This window comes from Ahaetulla prasina, chromosome 2 (assembly GCF_028640845.1).
Source record: "Ahaetulla prasina isolate Xishuangbanna chromosome 2, ASM2864084v1, whole genome shotgun sequence".
Taxonomy (NCBI): Eukaryota; Metazoa; Chordata; class Lepidosauria; order Squamata; family Colubridae; genus Ahaetulla; species Ahaetulla prasina.
Window position 1 is genome coordinate 169900679 of NC_080540.1, and position 22790 is coordinate 169923468.

Here is a 22790-nt window from a genome sequence, read left to right on the forward strand (position 1 = left end):
CAATCCTAGTGATTGAGCAGCATCACATATGTTTAAGGGGAAAAAAGAAGATGAGGGATCACTGATTGACAGGTGTTGCAAGTGGAGAGTGAAACAGAACGTGAAGCTAGGAAGAAGTGAGGGGGCGAGCTTTTTTCCCAGCCACAGAATGAACCCTGGTGAGAGAAAAAATGCAGGTCTCATTTTCTAAACTTAATTTCCACCCTCCCCCTAATTCATTTGATTTATATCCTATATTTCATTCAGGAGATCAAGGCAGCACTCCCTTCTTTTTCCCCTCCCAACAACAAACCTATAGAAGTAGCTATGATTGAGTGTGGGTGACAGGCTCCAAATCATTAAGTGAGCTTCCATGGCTGAGGAGGGTAAGGGTGGGGGCTAAATCGGGATTTTCCTGCTCCTCATCCCACACTTCCATCTTTACACTTCCCTGACTCTTGAAACGCTAGCTGCCAGAAATATTTCAAATCAACCAGTCAATCAGTTTAGCAGCCTGGAATATCCAGAATCACTATGCATAGTTGCTTCCTAAACAAAACTGCTCCTCTCCAGAGAAAATTAGCAAGGCTCCAAATTTTATTAAATCTTTGAGATTGATTAAAATGAAGATGTAGACATCCTCAAATCCAGTTAAGTTACCTTAGTGAGTTGACTAAACAGCATATCTGTGCTGGGGTGGGTTTTTGTTTTTGTTTTTGGCAATAATATGGAAGGAATTTGGCCTACAGCTTTGGTGGTTTCCCATCAAACACTAAGCTTGCCTGATCTAGTTTCATCAGCCATGATCAAGAAGGTGTTGCCACCTATTGTGATGGGAACGGCTAGGGCAGGGGTCTGCAAACTTGGCTCCTTTAAGACTTGTGGACTTCAACTCCCAGAGTTCCTCAGCCAGCTTTGCTTTGCTTGCTGAAGAACTCTGGGAGTTGAAGTCCACAAGTCTTAAAGGAGCCAAGTTTGCAGACTCGTGGGGTAGGGAAAGGCAATTAATCACCTTCTCCCACTCCTCTACACATTGAGTGGCACTGAATAGGGAGCTCATTCTGCTCACTTCAGTTAAGTCACATTATACCTCAGCTAGGAGAAGACCTGAGAATCATATATTTCATTTAAAAAGCTTCCATCCAATGTGACTGAAGGCACAGAGGGGAAAGTACAGGTAGTTCTCGACTTTCAACAGTTTGTTTAGTGGCTTTCTGAAGTTACAATGATGATGAAAAATGTGACTTATGACCGTTTTTCAGACTTACAACTGTTGCAGCATCCCCACGGCGACGCGATCAAAATTCAAATGCTTGGCAACTGACTCATATTTACGACGGTTGCAGTGTTCCCGAGGTCATGAGATCACTTTTTGAGACCGTCTGACAAGCAAAGTCAATGAGGAAGCCAGATTCACTTAACAATTGTGTTACTAACTCATCAACTGCAGCAGTTCACTTAACAACTGTGGCAAGAAAGATTGTAAAATGGAGCAAAACCACTGGTGGGATTCAGCCAGTTCGCACCACTTCGGGAGAACCGGTTAACTTTCTGAACAGTTTGGTGAACTGGTTGTTGGAAGAAATCATTAAGGCAGAGAACCGGTTGTTAAATTATTTGAATCCCACCACTGAGCAAAACGCACTTAATTCCACAACAGAAATTTTGGGCTCAGTTGTGGTTGTAACTCGAGGACCACCCAGACTGCTCTTTTTAAGACATTTGCACATCCTTTTGGTTTCTTGGACCACGGGCTTTTTGCAAAGCTGAAAATGGCTCGTTGTAGTCTACAGAACAGTGGTGGGTTTCAAATTTTTTTACTAACGGTTCTGTGGCTGTGGCTTGGTGTGCGTGGCTTGGGCGTGGCAAGGGAAGGATACTGTAAAATCTCCATTCCCACCCCAATCCAGGGGAAAGATACTGCAAAATCCCCATTTCCTCCCGATCAGCTGGGACTTGGGAGGCAGAGAATAGATGAGGGTGGGGGCAGTCAGAATTTTTACTACCGGTTCTCCGAACTACTCAAAATTTCCGCTACTGGTTCTCCAGAACTGGTCAGAACCTGCTGAAACCCACCTCTGCTACAGAATCTGACTTGTGGGCAGTGGCAAACCAATTCAACCAGTTACCTTCTCCTTGTCCCCATCAACTCTTAACAAACCCTTCGTAAGGAAGCCAGCTTAAAATTCCACCCCATACAGCAAAACCACTAATCACACCGTTTCCCTCCAGACACTTAGTAACAAGCCCACCAAACCACCGGACAGCAGGCAAAAGCACTTGCTTTTATAATTTCTGATACAATCTGGCACTTTTGCACTCCACAGATCCTTGGGAGAACAGCCAAAGTGAAAAACAAACTCACAGCCCCCCCCCATGCACATATACACACATAAATATCAGCCAAACCAAAGAGAAATAGGCAGAAGAAGAGGGCACCACAAGAGGAAAAACAGAACAGCTTCAGCTTTGTCCAACCAGCAGGCCGGCTGAAGGTTCTTGTCTTTATTAAGTTAATTCTAACTTGTCTTGGTGGATTGTGCCAAGAGTAAAAGTAGGCTCAGGGGATGAGTAGAAGAAGGTTTTTTTTTTTTTGGTTGTTTAATGAAAGAAACCAGTTCTGAAATCAGGAAAGCCTTTTTTCCAACCAGGGTCATTATTTTCTGCCCATTCCAAATTAAATTCATGGGCAACACATTAGCGTCCTGGGAAATGAATTTTATTAAGGATTGCCCACTATCAGAAAGAGAAAGAATATGATGTAACACAGGGGTGAAATGTAAAATTTTTACTACGGGATCTGTGGGCGTGGCTTGGTGGGGTGTGTGTGATATGACTGGGTGGGCGTGGCCAACTTTTTTTTTTCTTTTAAAAGCATTTTTTCTACAACCTCTTTGGCCAAAAATGCTTTTAAAGGGTTCTGACAATCCCAGTTGAGCCGCGCAATCATCAGGTGTTTTTTTTTTAACTTTTCAAAGCATTTTTTCGGCCGAAGAAAAAATGCTTTTAAAAGTAAAAAAAAAACAACCAACCTCTGATGATCGCGCGTGGCTCAGCTGAGCATGTGGGGGGGGGGAGCAGGGATTTTTGCTACCGGTTCTCCGAACCACCCGCCGTCATCGCTACCGGATCAGGCAATCCAGTCCAAACTGGGAGCATTTCACCTCTGATGTAACATTAGAAAGAAAGGTTAAAATATATTTCTACTTATACGTGCTGTGAAAAACACCGGAAGCCACTTTTTCTATATCTTTTTTTAAATATTTTTCTTCAATCTTTGTTCTGTTCTTATACTTCTTGCTTTTTCTCTGATTTTTCTTTTTTTTTTCCCTTTTCTACTTTATATTAGTTTGCATTCATTTTTATCTTCTTGCTTAAAAATATAAATAAAACTATGTACATATATAGGTACTCCTCAACATACGACCCACAATTGAGCCAAAATTTATGTTGCTAAATGAGACATTTATTGAGTTTTGCCTCATTTTAAGACCTTCCTTGCCACAGTTGTTAAGTGAATCAGTGCAGTTATTTATGCAGTTATTTATTATGTCACAAGGTTGTTAAGTGAATCTAGCTTCCCCGTTGCTTGTCAGAAGGTCACAAAAGGTGATCACATGACCCTAGGACACTGCAACTGTCATAAATATGAGTCAGTTGCTAAGCATCTGAATTTTGATCACATCACCATGGGGGATGCTGCCATGGTCATAAGTGTGAAAATGGTCGTGAGTCAATTTTTACATGGCGTTGTAACTCTGAATAGTCACTAAATGAACGGTTGTAAATCAAGGAATACCTGTATCAGATCAGGAGGTATGAGTCGCTGCTATAGACTAACCCAGGGGTGTCCAAACTTGGCAACTTTAAGACACGTGCAAAACTGGCTGAGGAATTCTGGGAGTTGAAGTCCACAAGTCTTAAAGTTGCCAAGTTTGGATACCCCTGGACTAACCTGTTTCCAGTCAGAAAGAATGCTCATAAAATGAGGTTAAAACCTGCTTTTCATCCTAGGACTAAAGTCAGGTTTCCTCCTCCAGCTTGAAAACAGGGCCCCTGGATTTTACTTCTGCTTCTATCCATGAATGGCTGCCATTCATTCCCAATGGAGAAACAGTCTCTTGTGATCTGTGGAAAAAAACTCTGCTTGTGAGAAGGTCACGATTGCAACGGGCAACATCTGTCTGCAGAACAATATAGCGATCTTTGCAGGATACACATATGTCCATTTAAGGAAGGGATGAGTCTCGCCAGCTGTCCCTATGCTTTACAGCAGTGGTCTCCAATCTTGGTCCCTTTAAAACTTGTGGACTTCAACTCCCAGAGTCCCTCAGCCAGCAAAGCTGGCTGAGGAACTCTGGGAGTTGAAGTCCACAAGTCTTAAAGGGACCAAGGTTGGAGACCCCTGCTTTACAGGCAGGCAACAGGTCCTTAACTTAATCCCCACCTGGAGTTTCCAGGTAGGACTCAACGCACCTGAGCAAAACCAGGAGGGTTTCTGCCAACCTGTTCAGCAATTCTGAACTGCATGGGTTGGGAGTCAGCCTTCCTACAAAGAGAGTTCCTGTGAGATCTGGACCTTTTTGTAGTTCAGATCTGCAGTTCAGAATATCTGTCTGATTGCAGCTCCAGTGATGTTATATGGAGGTTGGGGAGAAAAATCACGTAGAAACATGCAAACAGGCCTTTTACTTTGAATGGCGTTACAATTTTTTTTTTAAAAGAAAGAATTTGGCCCTTGTCTGTCCCAACATCTCTTGGTCTTCCTGAATCCATGCAATGAGAGTCTCTTGCTTGTCCTCTGCAGAATCCATTGAATCTATGGACCCAACGAAGTCTAGCATTTTAGTTTCCATGTTTGTCCTTGATCTTGGAATCCTCTTTTATAAACAAAAAAACATGCACAGCCATATTGTTCCATGTGGGTGGGGGTGGGGGGAAAGAAGCTCAAGTTCCAAAGAACTCCTTGGCGATTTCCATACATTTTTGCTAGAAACAATATAGAAGTGGTTTATATATAGAAGCCTTTTTTGGAGATTTTTTTTGATCCTGTTTCAAATTAAGCCTGCAGTCCTGGGATTTCCTGCAGTCTCCCACTAACTAACTAAGACTAACCGGATCGATCCCGGTTTAACATTTTCAAGATTAAAAAGAAACAAAACAATGGCTGCATGCTGCTATAACTTACTTGTAAATTAACAGTAGGTCTTGAGTTAGTTATGTTCCTTTCCTCTCTACGGCAATTAATTTGAAACACTGAATGGGAATCTAGCATATGAGCTCAAATGAACAAAAAGTTATATTCTTTTTTAAAATCTCCTCTTAAGATGGTATGTGTGTATCTATGTATTACACAAGTACAATGCACAACCGTTGCTTTTCTCGGAGGGAACAATTCTGAATTTGAAAATGGAAATAGAAGATAAGGACAGTTTTACTCCACACACACACACACCCATCAGCCATTTCTCAGATTTCACTTGAGAGGAGCAAATTGTCCCCCGCCTCCACAATGCCTCTTAAAATTCATCATGCTTGTTTTTACTTCCAGAGAAACTCCTTAGCAATCCTCATCTATAAGCACATAAACATTCCCAGCAAATCTTTTTGCTTGCTCAAAATTGCCCATTCTTGCAAGAGTTTCCTCTCTAGAAAAAAACAGCTTCTGACTTCTCCTTACTTACATTTATCACAGGAATGTTCTGCCTTTTAAGATAAAAGCAGACTTGTGCATACCATAGTTTCTACACGCAGAGGAAGGAGGTGAGGAATGAGGTTGCAGTAGATTGAATCCACCAGTGTGAATGTGGGAAGGATGCATTTTTTTTAATGCTCTGCTGTATGAACATATGATCAGAGGTGGGTTTCAGCAGGCTCTGACCAGTTCTGGAGAACCAGTATTGGAAATTTTGAGTAGTTCAGAGAACCGGTAGTAAAAATTCTGACTGGCCCCGCCTGCATCTATTCTCTCCCTCCCAAGTCCCAGTTGATCGGGAGGAAATGGGGATTTTGCAGTAACCTTCCCCTGGATTGGGGAGGGAATGGAGATTTTAGAGTATCCTTCCCCTGCCACACCCACCAAGCCATGCCCACCATCCCATGCCACGCCCACCAAGCCATGCCACGCCCACCAAGCCACACCCACAGAACTGGTAGTAACAATTTTGAAACCCACCACTGTGTATGATGCTCAGGAGAAGAAGAAAACTACTTGAAGAAAGCATCTTAGCTAGGCTATCTCTCTTTCATTTGCTAGTTTTCTACTTGCAAATAAATTTTAAGTATGGGGAAACACCCAGACGTTTTCTTTGACTTGCGATTGGAAGTGCTACCTTCCATTTCAGGATTCTAACTCAAATTACATGATTAGCAATAATAATAATAATAATCATAATAATTTTTTCTTGTAGATTGTGTTGCTCTCATTCTATCCATGTTTAGCAGGCAGGAGTTCCTGCCGAATTCACTGGACTTTACCCTTGCTAGTGAACATGCTATAACATATAGCCTGTATCTTTAATTCATACATGAAGAACCCAACATTTGTAGCCCCCCTTAAAGGAAGAAAGAAAAACTAGCAGTTGTTTATGAAGTCTACTTTTACCAGATTGCTTTTACTCTGGATTACAAGTACAACCAATTCTCGATTTACAACAGTTTATTTACAGACCATTCAGAGTTACAACGGCACTGAAAAAAGTGACTCATGACCATGTTTCACAGTTATGACCATTGCAGCATTCCCATGGTCAAATGATCAAAATTTAGATGCTTGGCAACTGGTTCATATTTATGAAGGTTATAGTGTCCCAGGGTCATGTGATTGCCTTTTGCGATCTTCCAACAAGCAACAGGGAAGCAAGATTCACTTAACAACCTTGTGACTAACTTAATGGCAGTGATGCACTTAACAACGGTGGCAAAAAAGGTCATAAAATGGGGCAAAATTCACTTAATAAATGTCTCAGCAGCAGAAATTTTGGGCTCAATTATGATCATTAAGTCAAGGACTACCTGTACCGCAAATCACTTCAAGAGCGGTTAATTGTGCACATTTTTAATAAATAAAGTAAGTCAGGTATGACGATGCCTGTCCTTCCTGATATGGTATCTTTCTATATGCAGGGAGCCTCTCCTCCCCATAAATCCCTTCCCAGCTGCCAATTGCACGAACTAATCCTGTGGCAAAGATGGAAAGACGAAGGTGGAGGAGCAGTTTTTAGTACCTCCATCTCCGCATCTTTCCCAGTGATGGTTACAAAAAGGGCTCCTTTCGTCATGTCCCTGGTTCTGTTTTGCAAAGCTGGATATACAAGGGTGGTGGTTTAATGAGGCAGATTCTCCCAAGAACAGCTGCTGCCTTGAGGCAAGGGCCTGGCAGCCAGCTCTGCGTAGGCTTCCAACTAGTGGATTCCTGGAAATTCGTTTTTCTTCCCTATTTGCTGAATTTTCTGAAAGGGGACTATCGTGATACAGAGTGGTGGCAAAGAGATGGGGAGGAGAGAGAGACAGAGACACACAGAGAGAGAGAGAAACAGAGACACACAGAGAGAGAAAGAGCGAGAGAGAGAGAGAGAGACAGAGACAGAGACAAACAGAGAAAGAGAGACAGAGACAGAGAAAAAGAGAGACAGAGAGAGACCGACAGACAGACAGACACAGAGAGAAAGAGAGACACACACAGAGAGAGACACACACACACAGAGAGACAGAGACAGACAGAGAGAGAGACACACAGAGAGAGAGACAGAAACAAACAGAGAGAAAGACAGATAGAGAAAGAAAGAGAGAGAAAGAGAGACAGACAGACAGACAGACAGACAGAGACAGACAGAGAGAAAGAGAGACAGAGAGAGAGAGATTCTCAGTCTTTGGCAAAAGAAACACTAAAAAAGGTACAAAAGGTAGAAAAGTCAGTTTGGTCTAGCAGCTAAGGCGCCAGGCTAGAAGAAACCAGGAGACTGAGAATTCTAGTCCCAACTAGCCATGAAAGCCAGCTCAGTGTCCTTGGGCCAGTCACTCTCTCTCTCAATCCAACCCACTTTGCAGGGGAACGTAGTAGTAGTAGGTGGTATTGGATATGTTCGCCACCTTGAGTTATTTGTAAAAATAATAAAGACCGGATATAAATAAAAATAAATAAATAAATAAAATATATGTTCTTACTTCAGTCACTTTCACTGTTAAAGATTACTTTTGTACACCCTAAGACAAGGTTTTTCAAACTAGGTTCTGCAGAAGCCTACGGTTAAAACTTGACAGGGTTTCATAGGCGACTAAGATGAAAAATGAACTTTAATTGCATATATTTGCCTACATAAATCACATTTTTAATTTAAAAGTTCTCTGTCGCTAGAGCTTTGCTTCTTAATCAGGCTTCCAAGAATTTTGTTGTGATTTCTTTTCACTAACAATTGCTGTGCCGATAAATTTTGAATTCCACCTGCGCCAAAGACATGGAAAAGGCATGCAAGGCCAGGTAAAGAGTTGGAAAATAGAAATGGGTCAGGAAGGTTCCAGAAATGTGTATTCTGGAACCTTTTTCCTATTTACTTCCCAGTATGTGAATGGAGTATGATCCGTTTTAAGAAAATGATGAAAAATATGTGTCTTTGTTTTCACACAAACACTGAACTGTTATTCTGCATCAGGTTGTTATCAATATTAGGAGAATTGAGATCTCAGTCTTCAGATGCCCCTGAACTACAAATGTCAGCATTGCTTCTTCTTGACTGGGCCTTCTGGGAGTTGTAGTTCAGCAAAATTTGAGGGGCTACAGATCCCTCATCCCCCTCAACTACAGCCCTTCGCTTTCAACAGCGCTGTCAATTGCTCCACAAAAATCAAATACTCAGTGTAAAGGCAATCACTATTGGAGGGGTTTGTCGTTGGTGCAATCAGAGCTTGGTTGTTTTCTTGCAAACATTTAAATTAGGGGTAACGCTGGTGGCATTTAGCTAGCACTGATGATGTTACCTAGTTGGGTAATGAAACATCTGCACAAAAACAACCAATTTTCTTCATTTCAACCGAAATTTATCAGAATCAGTTACCCTAGGACTTGCTATTCAGAGACATACTGTTTGTGAATGTGAAGATTTAGCAGTGATTAATAAATTAGAAAGGAATAAATTACTGTTATGGAGCTAAAGGCTTCACCGGACCTAGTATATTGGAGGTTGGACAAAGTAATTGGGACCAGAACAAAGATATTTTACATTTCATTTAATTAATTATAGTTATTATGTACACGTATCACACATATATGTTATCATTCTCCCTTTCTGTTGCAGTAAAGATCACAATTCAGGTAGCAGTAAACGTTGGTGGGGTTCTGTAAGGCACCAGTTGACAGAGTGAGGTGGGGAGAAGGTCAACTTTGTTTTAAACTAAGCAAAATCCTGATTCAATGGCAAGCAGACAGCAGACAGATGCAAGAAAGGTACCTTATACATTGTAAGCCGCCCTGAGTCTTCGGAGAAGGGCGGGGTATAAATGTAAACAAACAAACAAACAAACAAACAAACAAACAAACAAACAAACTTCCAGACCGATTTTTTTCTTGTTGAATTACTCTGAACCTTCTGGAGGGGAAGGAGAGGCTGTTGGTTCCATGTGTCTCCTCGTATTCCTAATATTACCAGGCAATTGTTTCTGATTGTGCAAATCAGGGAAGCAAACAAAATACTGCTCCTCACCACAGTCCATGGATGAAGCGCTGCTTTTCCTTTGGTAAAGATGGGGCAAAAGACCAGTTTTGTCAGACTAAGAAAAATGAATGACTCTTTTCCAAAGCCATCTATTTATTGCCATCAAGATTTGCAACCTTTGCCTGGATGCAGGCCTGAGGAGAGGAGGAATGCAGCTGGTACATTGTTCCGGGGCCCATGGAGCTCAAAGGGAGCCCATGAAGGGGAATTTTTTAAAAAAATTTTTTACAAAACCAAATTTTTAAAAAGAAAAATAATATTGGATATATACTTCATTCTCTATACTCTGTGCATATAGCAAAACCGCTTGCAGCCTTGTTTGACATAACCTTTATTAATCTGAAACTCAGTGAACAATTATGTAATTTATAGAATTTTAATTTCATTGCTTATTTATTTAAGTTTGCAAGTTAAAGTTTCATTTCGTTTCATCAAAAGACTATGGTATCGTGCTCTGAAAAGAGATCCTAAAAACAGCATCTGGTGTATGACTAAAAAAGCCAATTTGAGAGTGGCAATCCCTTCCACACTGAGGGCAGATACATTCTGTCCCCTGCCCAACTCCCAGATTTCACTGGTTCCGGGACTGCCTCTTTGCCTCAGCCTGCTGAACAAATGTCTCTTCGAATTGGAGAAGGCCATGCTGCGTCTTTAGCCTCCAAGCTGAACGATTGGAAGTCATGGTTTCCCAGTTGTTTCTGCATTCCCATTTTGTTTATGAATATATAAATTCCTTGCTTATGTGTATTGTTTCATTACTGTTTATATACTAATGTGTATTATTGCTTTTTGTTATATTTTACAGAAGTACCTGTCCTCTTTTTAATATATTTGCAAGTATGTTTGAATGTAATTAATAAATGTACAATTATGACGTCATTGATTTATGTGTCCATGTGTAGGTGAGGGGGCCCATAATAGTTTTGTTCCAGCACTTAATAATTCTCTCGGTAGCCCTGCCTGGATGGGATGCAATCTGCAGAAAGTATCTTCTAGTGCAGGGGTCTCCAACCTTGTCAACTTTAAGACTTGTGGACTTCAACTCCCAGAGTTCCTCAGCCAGCGTTGCTGGCTGAGGAATTCTGGGAGTTGAAGTCCACAAGTCTTAAAGTTGACAAGGCTGGAGACCCCTGTTCTAGTGAACACCCACACGATCCTTGAAGGAAGCCTGGTTGCAGACCCACAGGGGCAAAAGACACTTCCAATACCTGGCCGCGCTGTCTGGCAAACAGGGCAAGGGAGAAGACTCCTGTTGCTGCCGGCCTAGCCTTGATGTGCTCCTCCTGCAGGGAACAGCCTTGGGAAGGGAGGCAGCAGACGGCAAGCTTTTTCCCCCATAGGATGCACGAGGTTCCGACTGCAGGCTGATTTCATCAGTGCAGGGAGGATGCAATATCGATGCCAAGGGAAGCAGGAACAAAGATCAAATACAAACGAATTATCTAGGTCCAATTAACACTCATTTGCATAAGCAGGGAAGGATCTCCCAAACTGGTTGAGCTGGAAATTCAATTCAAACCCAGATGAAGGGAATGAGGCAGCCCATTCTAATGCATCTCAACACCATCGCATGAACTACGACGGCAAATGTTTCCTTAGTGCCTGCTGTTGTCGTCATCATCAATATGTATTACCCTGTTTCCCCCAAAATAAGACATCCCCTGATAATAAGCCCAATCGGGCTTTTGAGCGCATGGCAATAAGGCCAAGGGCTTATTTCAAGGTTCAAAAATTCAGGGTCTTATTTTCGGGGAAACACGGTAAATGTATATTCATTTATTTACTGCATTTATTACTTTATAAATAACTCAAAACAGCAAACATCCCTAATATTCCTTCCTTTTCCTATTTCACTACCAAAACACCAACCCTATCAAGTGAGCGAGAAGGATTGGCCCAAAGTCACCCAGTTGGCTTTTGTGCCTAAGGAAAGACTAGAATTCACAGTCTCCTGGCTTCTACACCAGCATCTTAACCACTACACCAAACTAGCTCTGTAAATTTATATTTATTTATATTTAAGTGCATATGCCACCCGTCTCCTGACTCTGGGTAATTATTGCAAGATAACAAAGAGACCTCTGCCATTCCCTTATGGCAGTGATGGCTAACCTTTTCCAGACCGAGTGCCCAAAGCGTGCATGTGCACGAATGCGTGTGCCCGAATCCCCAAAATGCAATGTGTGTGTGACCCCTGCGCATGCACCCCCCCCATGCATGTGCGCACAGAGACCCAAAGAACAGCTGGCTGATGGGAGATGCGCGCGCATACGCAGCAGAGCTGAACTGAGGTGACCGCTTGCGTGCTATCAGAGAGGGTGGCACACATACCATAGGTTCGCCATCATGGCCTTACGGGCTTGGATGACCCTAATGCCCACACCAGAGATGAAAGAGTAGATGGATGAAGCTTTCCTATGGTTCATCATATAATCATATCATGCTGTTACACAACAGCCAAAAACTCAGCCAGGACTGCAATTGGGCCACAATCCCACTCACTATAAAATCAGATCCAGGCAACAAGCCTACTGCTTATTAAGAACTGATTTTAAAAATAGTGGGCAGTAAATTAAAAGTCTTTCTTGTGTGCATGAAAAACCCATTGACAGGAGATCAAGCGGATAAAAGGCCAGCAAAAACATCAACGTGTACAGGCATGGAACAATAGAAGAACAATAGAACAACAATCATTTGAAAATTAATTTCCCCAAACGGCAACAGATTATCTGATTCCCCAAACAGCATCAGATTATCTGCTTATCTGTATAACAATGATATATAAACCAAACATAAAACATCGTGAATTTTTAAAAGACTATCAGAACGCTAAGACTGGAAATGATCAACGCGTAGACCATAAAAAAAAAAAGAAGAAGAAGAAGGGAAATAGATTTCTCAGAGGAGAAAGTTTCAGAAATGGCAGGTTATTCCTTGAGAAAGATGGTTGGACACATACTAGTTTGGAAGGGGGAAATTAGTTAGGGGTACTGCTTGATGGCAACTGACTAGTTGGGAAGAGAGAAATGAATCTGGAATACTACTTGATAAGCTGCTTCCACATATAGCTTAGGGCAGGGATCTGCAAACTTGGCTCTTTTAAGACTTGTGGACTTCAACTCCCAGAGTTCCTCAGCCAGCTCCCAGGAACTCTGGGAGTTGAAGTCCACAAGTCTTAAAAGAGCCAAGTTTGCAGACCCCTGGCTTAGGGTGTTCACACAACACATTATATATGGTAGTTCCTTTGATGTAATATGTGAAACCAGCCAAATATGACTATACATAGGACCAACCAAGGTTTACTGTGATGTGCCAGTATGACTCTACAGAATTCCTAATCCATCTCTTAATCCCTGAAGGCTTAACCACAATTTCTCGTACACGATGTTCTCATCATTCTTTCTTTTGGCAATAACCCCAATACCTTTAAAGCAGCTTGTTCTAGAAACATCAGAAAACAATCATGCTAATTTCCATCCTGGGAAACAACTCCACCTTCTAATATTTCCAGATCAAGTTTCTGTTATGAGCATAGGAAAGAGAAAACGGTCTGAGCGTAGAATAAAAAGTTGAGGAGAAACAATGGCTGAAGTAATCAGTAAAGTCTCCCAAAACACAGTAATTCTCTTGAGAGGAAAAAAAAACCATTTTCTTTCCAACTTGGTGCCTCCGAAAGGTGTTGAATTCCCAGAATGCCTGGCAAAAGGCTAAACTGCCTCAATCTTCTGGGAACAGCAGGCTCCACAGATCTGGAAGTGCCAGGCAGAAGAAGACTATCAAGCCTACTGCCAGCAGATAGACCAACTGCTTTCCATCACACCAGAGGTGGGTTTCAGCAGGTTCTGACCAGTTCTGGAGAACCGGTAGCGGAAATTTTGAGTAGTTCGGAGAACCGGTAGTAAAAATTCTGACTGGTCCCGCCCCCATCTATTCTCTGCCTCCCAAGTCCCAGCTGACTAGGAGGAAATGGGGATTTTGCAGTAACCTTCCCCTGGATTGGGGAGGGAACGGACATTTTATAGTATCCTTCCCCTGGAGTAGGGTTGAAATGAAGATTTTACAGTATCCTTCCCCTGCCATGCCCACCAAGCCACACCCACAGAACCGGTAGTAAAAAAATTTGAAACCCACCACATCACACCCAAAGTTGGCTTGTTCCAACAATCCCAGCAGAACAGACAATGTAAGGAGAAACCTTCCCAAGCCAGAAGTTTATGGAAAATCTGCTATTGAAGAGCAAGTGGACTCTTGACACAGCTGGAAGGAGGCAGGGAGTGGTGAGGAGGAGAAAAAAAATAAGCTGCTTTAGATTGCATCTTTTTTTCCCCTCAGCTTTTGTTCCTGTGTTATTTAATGCCATCTGATCTGCCAAAATGAGCAGGTTGTAAAGGATAATCCTGCCCCCCCTTCTTTTCTTTGTAGAGGAAATGTTGAGAAAGAATTAGTTCTTCATAAGTGGTCAGGTTTGTAACTTCGAGATCTATTAAAGCCCTATTACTATGGCCCTTACAACCGGAGTAATTACTTAACAAATCTAACAATGCAGGGGCAGTCATAGCTTTAGACATGCCTGAAATCCCTTACTTGATCCTGATTGATCTGGCTTCAGGTCCTCTTTGGGTACTTCAGGTGCCTCGGATATCCTGAAGAATGGGGGAGACTGGGAGAGAGACAAGAGAATGGATCCCCGTTGTTTCTCCTGGATGATCTGCTTGTAGTGTTACTGATCATAGTACCTGTCCAGTTGGGAGGACTAGAGTCTTTCCCACCCCACCAGCACCTTTCTTCTTTCAACTATGATGTAACTATGATGTCCGGTTGTAAGGGCCATAGTAATAGGGCTTTAATAGATCTCTAAGTTACAAAGGAGTTGCAGTGTTGTCAGTGAGGAATTATCCTCAGGGCCTATGACTTCCCTTTTGGTTTCTTTATATCAATATGATGGGTCCAGGTGACAGAAATAATCCAGGAGTTTTGAGAAATATAGTAGCTTTCACTTTTATACTAATAGCTACTAGTACAATGTACTAGTATTGTAGTAGTAGCTTTTGGGTGAAGTGGTAGTAGCATGCCTAGTATTAAATCAAGAGTTAGCAAAGCAATTTCTTCCTGATTTTTTCTTTATTTATTCGCGGTGGCTCAGTGGCTAAGACATTGAGCTTGTCGATCAAAAGGTCGGCAGTTCAGTGGTTCAAATCCCTAGTGCCAAGTAACGGGGTAAGCTTCTGTTACGTATCCCAGCTTCTGCCAACCTAGCAGTTCGAAAGTATGTAAAAAATGCAAGTAGAAAAATAGGGACCACCTTTGGTGGGACGGTTAACAGCGTTCCGTGCGCCTTTGGCATTTAGTCAAGCTGGCCATATGACCATAGAGAAGTCTTTGGACAGCATTGGCTCTTTGGCTTTGAAACAGAGATGAGCACTGCCCCCTAGAGTCGGGAACGACTAGCACATATGTGCGATGGGGACCTTTACCTTTACCGTCCTTATTTTTTCTTCCTAGCATTTTATTGTTTACTTATTTATTTCATTTCTATAGCTGCCTATCTTAACAACTCTAGGTGGTATACATCAGAAAAAACATAAAATAATGCAAAAAGGTGGAACATGAATTTTGTATGTCATCCTTGTGCAGGGACTCTGCCAATCTTCTTTATATTGATAAATTTTAAATATTGTTAATATAAGCATATTTTTTTAAAAATAAATATTGTTAAATAAATATATGTGTTGCTGAAGCGAGCACCCACTTATGCAGTTGATCCTTTTGGTTGTGTCAGTCATTGACCAACTGGCTCATTGTCTGAGCTTGATCAAGAGCTGAGAGTGACTGGCCCAAAGTCACCTAGGTATCTTTCATGCCTAAGGCAGGTCTAGACCTCAGTTTCTAAACCTTGGTTTCTACCTTTGGTGCCTTAACCATTACAGTAGACAAGACTGGCCTCTCTGCAAAGCAACATCTTCCTGGATCATAAAAATAATAGTGTCTGAGATTTTTTGCAAGGTAGTTTTATGAAATTATTTTGGAGGGGCGAAGAGGCATGGGGAAATCTAGCAAGAAGTTATAGGAGATGTCAACTGAAGCTGATTTCTGGGCTACGTAATTGTTCTACTTAGAAGCTGAGCCATCTTTTTTGGAAAATGAGTATTGAATGTAGGTATAGAGAACTAAGGTTATGAGAGAGAAAGAGAGAGGGAGGGAAGAAGGGAGAGGAGAGAGAAAAAGTCTATATATTTAGAAACTGGCAATTCATAGTAATAAACATAGTAATAAACAATGGTGTGGCCCAGTGGTGGTTTTCAAATTTTTTTTACTACTGGTTCTGTGGGTGTGGCTTGGTGGGCGTGGCAGGGGAAGGATACTGTAAAATCTCCATTCCTGCCCCACTCCAGGGGAAGGTTACTGCAAAATCCCCATTTCCTCCCGATCAGCTGGGACTTGGGAGCCAGAGAATATATGGGGGTGGGGCCAGTCAGAATTTTTACTACTGGTTCTCCGAACTACTCAAAATTTCTGCTCCTGGTTCTCCAAAACTGGTCAGAACCTGCTGAAACCCATCTCTGGTGTGGCCATTATCTTACATGAATCTTTAAGTTGGACAACTGGTGTATAATGTTCAAGGTTGGGCTTACTTAGGAAAGTATCTAAACACTGAGTGAATAATGTTGTAATTGTGTGTGTGTGTACAGTATATATCTGTGTGTGCGCGTGTTAATCAGCCTGAATCAATCCACCTTTAAATGAAAGGTAAGGCCTGTAATCTACCATGCTGTCCCAATGCAGGTTCGTAGATAGATGTTGACTTCCTAGCTAGGGTTGAGAAAGATTGTCTCAAAATCACCCAGCCAGCTTCTGTGGGTGGACTAGAATCAGTCTCTGCTCCTATTGCAGCATCTTAATCACTACTTCACACTATCACTGGCTGTCTCTCTCCAACACATACATACAAACAAAATGGCAAAACAAGGAAAAACAATTATCACTCCATGAATATATTACATGACAATAACACCCGACAGCAAATAATACCAGAAATAGCTCCAAATCTGCCATATTTATTTTAATCATAAGAGCTCTAAAAATGCCTTGCATACCAGAGGCACATTCTTGCAAAGAAAATAAACTTATCTACTTCATTAGGACTGTTGAAAAAGATCCTATTCTAAATCCAACTTTGACTGAAATAAAGAATAGTTAATATGGTTTTACAATATATAAAATTTGCAATTTTTACCCATTATTTTTTATGTTTTTTCTATGTTTTTAAATTCCTCCAAAATCTACATTTAAATACATACTTTTGTATATATGTACTTTTGCACAAAACCTTTTTAAAAAAAACAAGGCAAGCAGAAAATAGATTCTATTAGCAGCCTTTTTAATATTTTAATGATTACAATATGTATTAATAACTTAGCAAAAAAAATCCCTGGTGTAATTTGCCAACAAAAAAACATGGACTTTTATGTGAAAGGATATGTGAATTTATTTCTGATATTAATCACAGATTTATGATTAATATCCGAGTATGTTTACAAGTTTAGTTCCTTTTGATTCAAAGCAATGGCCATCTGTCAATGTCACGATTTGACTATGACTGAGTGGATCCTGAATATCTGATCACAAAACACAGCAGGAATTCCATTCATGCCTGAGCTAAAAGGAGGAGCAACTTTTACATTGCCATACAAGATGTAGATACAAAACATCTGGAAACTAATTCAAAATGTACTGACCTTTTTATAGAAACGGCTGGCCAGACAGATTAGACTTCTCCAGCCTAATTCCTCAAGATATGATGGACAAACAAACCCCATAATTCCTCTGGCAATATAGCCAAGCCATCCTGCCTGGGAATTCTGGGAACTACAATTGCATCACATCTGGAGAACATCGGGTTGGGGATAAGCTGGCCTACCTCTTTCCCTGTTTTAAGATGAAAGCAAACCATTTTTTTTTTTATCTTGTCTAGCATTTGTGTTGCCAGGCAAGGTTAACATTTTAATTAGCCCTGCCTCCTGCTGAGTTCTGCAGCTCTGAACCTGTTCTCAATGTTTTCAGATTAAATAAATTAAAACCATACCAATGTTTTATTGGGGGTTTTGTACATAGGACATTTTTCTCTGTTACACTGTTTCTATCTGCCCTGAGGATACTTTTGTGCCATGCGCCCAAATATAAATTTTAAAGAAAGCAGATAAATGACTAATAAACAACAGAGAAGGGAACCAGAGGAAAATAGATCCAGCAGGATTTGCTGCTTAATAAAGTTTACCAGCCGTTCCTTTTTTGTAATTGAATCCTGGATCACAGGGGAAAACCCTCCCCAGCACAAACTAAGGGAAGCTCCCACAACACCAAAGCTCAAAATGTATACCTTTTAAGACTTGATTTTGGCAAATGACAGATCACTGGGCAGGGGTGCATTAGACATACACACTAAGACAGTTTTGGCCCATAGTGGCTTTTGAAAGTGATTTTCTTTTTTTATAAGGAGGAAGATCAACTAGATATCTGAGATGACATCTTTTGAGGGAGAAGCTGTGGTTGATGCTGCGGAATGTCACAGGGCATGGAGCTAATCCATGCCCTGTGGTGCATTCTGGATAGGGAACGAGCATGAACTGAACGGACTAGCAATTGTTGGCAGCCGTAGCAACTACGATGTACTAACACTATAGTCTCTCGGCTAATGTAACATTGCCATATGCTAAATAAAATAGAAAAATGGGCCACAAACAGGGGCAATTAGCCTTCCTGGGAATGGCTCCCAAGGCCATAAGGGAAAATGTTGTCCCTAAAACCTATAGAGAAACATTTCCACCTGCATCAATATGCATACTACCTTTAGATTTTAAACCAGAGGGTTTTTTATTGGGGATCATACCTGAAACTTACAATAGAGAAATGAGATATTTGATTGTGACTGTATTAACAGAGGCTAGAATTGTGTTTGCTAAAAATTGGAAAAATGAGAAAATACCAACGAAAGATGAAGTTATTAAGAAAATAATGGAATGTGCTGAAATGAGCAAATTGACATTTGAAATTAGGGAACAGGAAGATAAACAATATTGTAAGATATGGGACTTATTTTATTAATGGTTAGATAAAAAAAATTGTTAATGAAATTTGATAGAGCTTTTTATAATGTAAGAATTGTTGAAATATATAAAATATAATGTAATATCATTGGTTTGATTCAAGATGGTGAAATAAACGATACAATTAACTTATAATTTAGAACATTTGTACGAAGTGAGGGAAGAAATACTTATAGTTAAACAAATGATTAATGGACCAAAACATTTGGATATATATTAGATTGGTAAAATGTGAAATTAGATAAATTAAAAGATATGAAATTCAGTGAAATTGCACAAAAGATTTGTAACCAACCAACCAACACGCTGTTTGTAATTGTATTAAAGATGTTTTTATGTATGTTTGTTCAAAAAATAAAAAAAATAAAAAAAATATGCATACTACCTAGAACTGTTGATAATCACCCACCTTTTAAAAAACAATAACACAATGAAAAGTAATTTGCAGACCATGAAATTGTTTTGACTGAGTTGCCTATAACCTTGAGCCTATCATTGTGCATGAAGTGAAGTGAAAGGTGCTTTAATTTTTATTTAAAAGTATAGGATGGGCAGCCCAGGGCCATTGGGCCCACTGTCATTCTAAGAGAACAAACATGATGGAAGCCTAAAACACTCCCTCCCAACTTCGTCCGAGGAAATAATCACAAGGGTTAGCGATTATTCTGATTGAAATTGTGAATGCATGGCCAGAAGTGACTACTACCATGGGCCAGGAGATCGTGGAGATGGTAGTGATGGAAACAACTTCCTAAGTGAACCTTCTGTTACAGTGTTATGTTAACCATTCTACAAAACTGTCATGCTTCCCAAATTCCTAATGCTCCAAAAGGACATTCTGGTACTATGTGGCATCACACAGCTCAGTGCAAATCTGCCCCTCCTTTTCTGGGCCCTGTGCATTTGAGGCCTACATTTGCAGGCAAGTCAGTGCTAGAAAGGATGGAAAGAGCAGATGTGTCCTCGGATGGAGGCAGAGGCCTCTCCCTTCTCTCAACTGCAGAGGTCCCTATCATTCTTTCCAAGCTACAGGCTACCTCCCTTCACCCCCCCTCCTCCCTGCAGCCACTTCATGGAGGGCTTTCTCTGCTTCTTCTCTTCCGTTCTGAACTTTTTCAGCTTTAAAACACAAGCGTGTCCTTCTTCAGATGCACTCCCAGACTCTGCTGCGTTTTGGTTAGTTGGCACTAGCCTTCAAGGGGCAGCTGTGATGGGCGTATCTACCCATGCTTCTCCAAAGTGTAACATAAGCCTTGTTCCAAGAAATCACGAGTCACAGCCCTGTCTGGGAACCGGTTACAGAGACAGCTGTTGCCCCATTGGTCCCAGAGAATAGGAAATGCCAAACAGGGAAGGCAATCTCTCTCGTTGGGGGAGGGGGAGGCGATTAGTTCAGTTGCACTTATTTTGAGTGTTTTAGCCCACCCTGCCACTGGAGGCTGAGGAAAAGGGCCAACATTTAATTAAATCAATAGTCAAAACATAACTTAAAACCAACAACTAACCACCAAAATAACATCCAGATAGATTGTAACCACAAGCATGCTCTCTCTCTCTCTTTCTCTCACACACACACACTTATCAAATAAAAAACTTGCTTTCGCTTGGAGCTTTATCTGAGAATTCCAAACAAACATGGGAGCAATTCCAAAGAATACTTTCTGAGAAGCACCCAAGGGCAGTAAATACCCCTGAAAGCCCTCGCAGATAATAATGAAGTTTGCAGAGTGGAACAAGAAAGGAAAAGCGCAAATTCCAAGGACTTACTCTAAGATCTAATGACTTAACACTGAGAAGTCACTTTCTATAATGGTGGGAGGGGGGCGGGAATGACAACTCGTACAGGCTGGGTTGAGAGAGGTGACTTGGTGATTCAGGGATGCAATCTAGAACTCCAATGCTTGCCAACTCTTCCCCCATTCGCTAAAGCAACTCTGCTTCCTTGTGTGGTTCAAAACAGTTCACACCTTTCGTTACTGTTCTTCTTACAGATGTTCAAACAGAAAATCGATAATGACACAGGTTGCACAGGTTGAAGTTCTGTTAATAGCTGCATCAAGAAACCTCCACAGAAAACTTACTCAATGAGGTTGTTGGAATGCTGAGCAAGTTCCCACCCAGATCAAAGTCAATCCAATAAAATGTATACCTTTTAAAAAGCTCATCGTTTGCTGAAAGCTTCTGTGCAACATGAAAGCTTGGCCAACTGCAGGCCTTCTTTCTGATTAAGAGTTTTGCTTGATCAAAGACAGTGAACAGGGGGAAGCTTTGAAATTATCTGGTCTTTTATTTGGCACAAGGTACTCACTGGCCCATCCTTGGTGATTTCTACACTTTATTGCCACATCTTTGAAAACTTGGTGGTGGAAGCAGTAACTTGATGGTGGAGCTGCGACTAGAAAGTGCCCTGAGTAGGGTGGGGAATGCAATCTCCTTTGCCTCCAGCTCTTGTTGCTACATCTCCAGCAACCACAGCCAAGTACAGTGGTTTCTGCCAGGGATTTCTCTTGGCTTGCCAAGCTTTGAGAATTTTATTTCATTTTTTCCCCAAACGAATCATCAAAGCAATGAGCTTGCACTTGCTCTTCTGCTCTCTGTCTCTCTCTCTCTCACACCCCCCCCTACTTTTCTAGGGCTGCAGTCTTCAACTCAGCCTACTCCAGGATCCCACCTGTTTAAGTTAATGAATTTACTCTGGAGCTTGGCTTAAGCTCTAAACTGTTAGCTATCACATAATACATACTACTAAAATGTGGCAAACACTACAATGCAAACGTGAGTCAAAATCTGGTGAAGAGACTGGCACTGGAAATGAGGAAGAGGAGATTTACAAAACACGCACAACTGATTTCCATCTGGGCAAGACAATGTTGCAAAGTTCCAGAGCAAAGACTTCTATTTATTGCATGATATGACGAAGCACGTTGTAAATAGGATCTTACTCCAGAGAGATAACCATGCCAGCTTGTTGCAATAAAGGCCACGTAAGATTATTTTTAGAATTGGCGAAAGTCATTTCAGAGGGTAATTTAAACATTCTAGTTTCTAGTTCAGATTAGAATACTTTCTCGTTTTTGTTTTATCTGAAGGATAAACCATCAGACAGATTAATTCAATAGTGTGGGCCAGAAGCGACATCAAAATGTAGGAGTTCACCACATTTTTAGCATTCACTAAGAGGTTACGTATCATGTAACCAAAATTATTGCTCCCCATGTATTTCATCATTCTACACTCTATTATATTGAAGGTCCCAGTTTGGAGATCTCCTCTAATGGGTTTTCAGAGGCTGCACTACATATTATTCAAAGGCAACAGCCTGAACTCCTCTTTTAATACAAGGAATAGGGATTTTTTCCCCTTCAAGCTCTTTTTCTTGAAAGCACTTGGTTGCTCACTGGGGAAAAAAAGTTTTTTTCTTCCTAGCTATAACACCATGCCCAATGTTTAATTTAGCTTGCTGTTTACAACCTCATTTTCTCCTCCATGGGTTTTAATTGTTTGCTTTTTATGATGATTGGGTGCTACTTTATGTTTTAACAATTCTATTGTTCTTTCAGTTGGGAAAATGGTTTCAGATGTCTTCAGAGAGAAAAGCAGTTAATACATACATGCTCCAAATCAAAACCAGACAAAAGAAGTCTGGGGAATCAAGAGGGGGGAATGTATGTATGTATGTAAGTATGTGCTGTGTGTGTGTGTGTGTGCTTGGGTTTCTGTGTGTCTCGCTGTCTGTGTAATACATAGGCATGCGTGAATGTGTATGTGTATTAGCAAAATCACTTAACTAAAATTTCCGATTAGCTAAGGTTGGCTGCAGAGGTTGAAAAGATCTGTTGCTTTCCCACCAGTTCAACAGAAACCCCACCACCATCATCGTATACCTATACAAACAGTTTTGTATGGCAACATAATCAGAGTTGGACAAGTAACAGAAGGACCAGAGACTGTCTGCATGCATGTGCATAGGAGCCCTAGTGGCGCAGTGGTTAGAATG

General features: G+C 41.1%; 1 protein-coding gene and 1 pseudogene across 9 annotated transcripts in view; both read right to left on the reverse strand.

Moving 5' to 3' along the window:
- The window catches only part of HDAC7 (histone deacetylase 7), a 257378-nt gene that overhangs the window by 73010 nt on the left and 161578 nt on the right, over positions 1-22790 (reverse strand). The gene's annotated exons all lie outside the window — the stretch shown is intronic.
- Positions 15283-15381, reverse strand: LOC131193760 (U6 spliceosomal RNA; annotated as a pseudogene).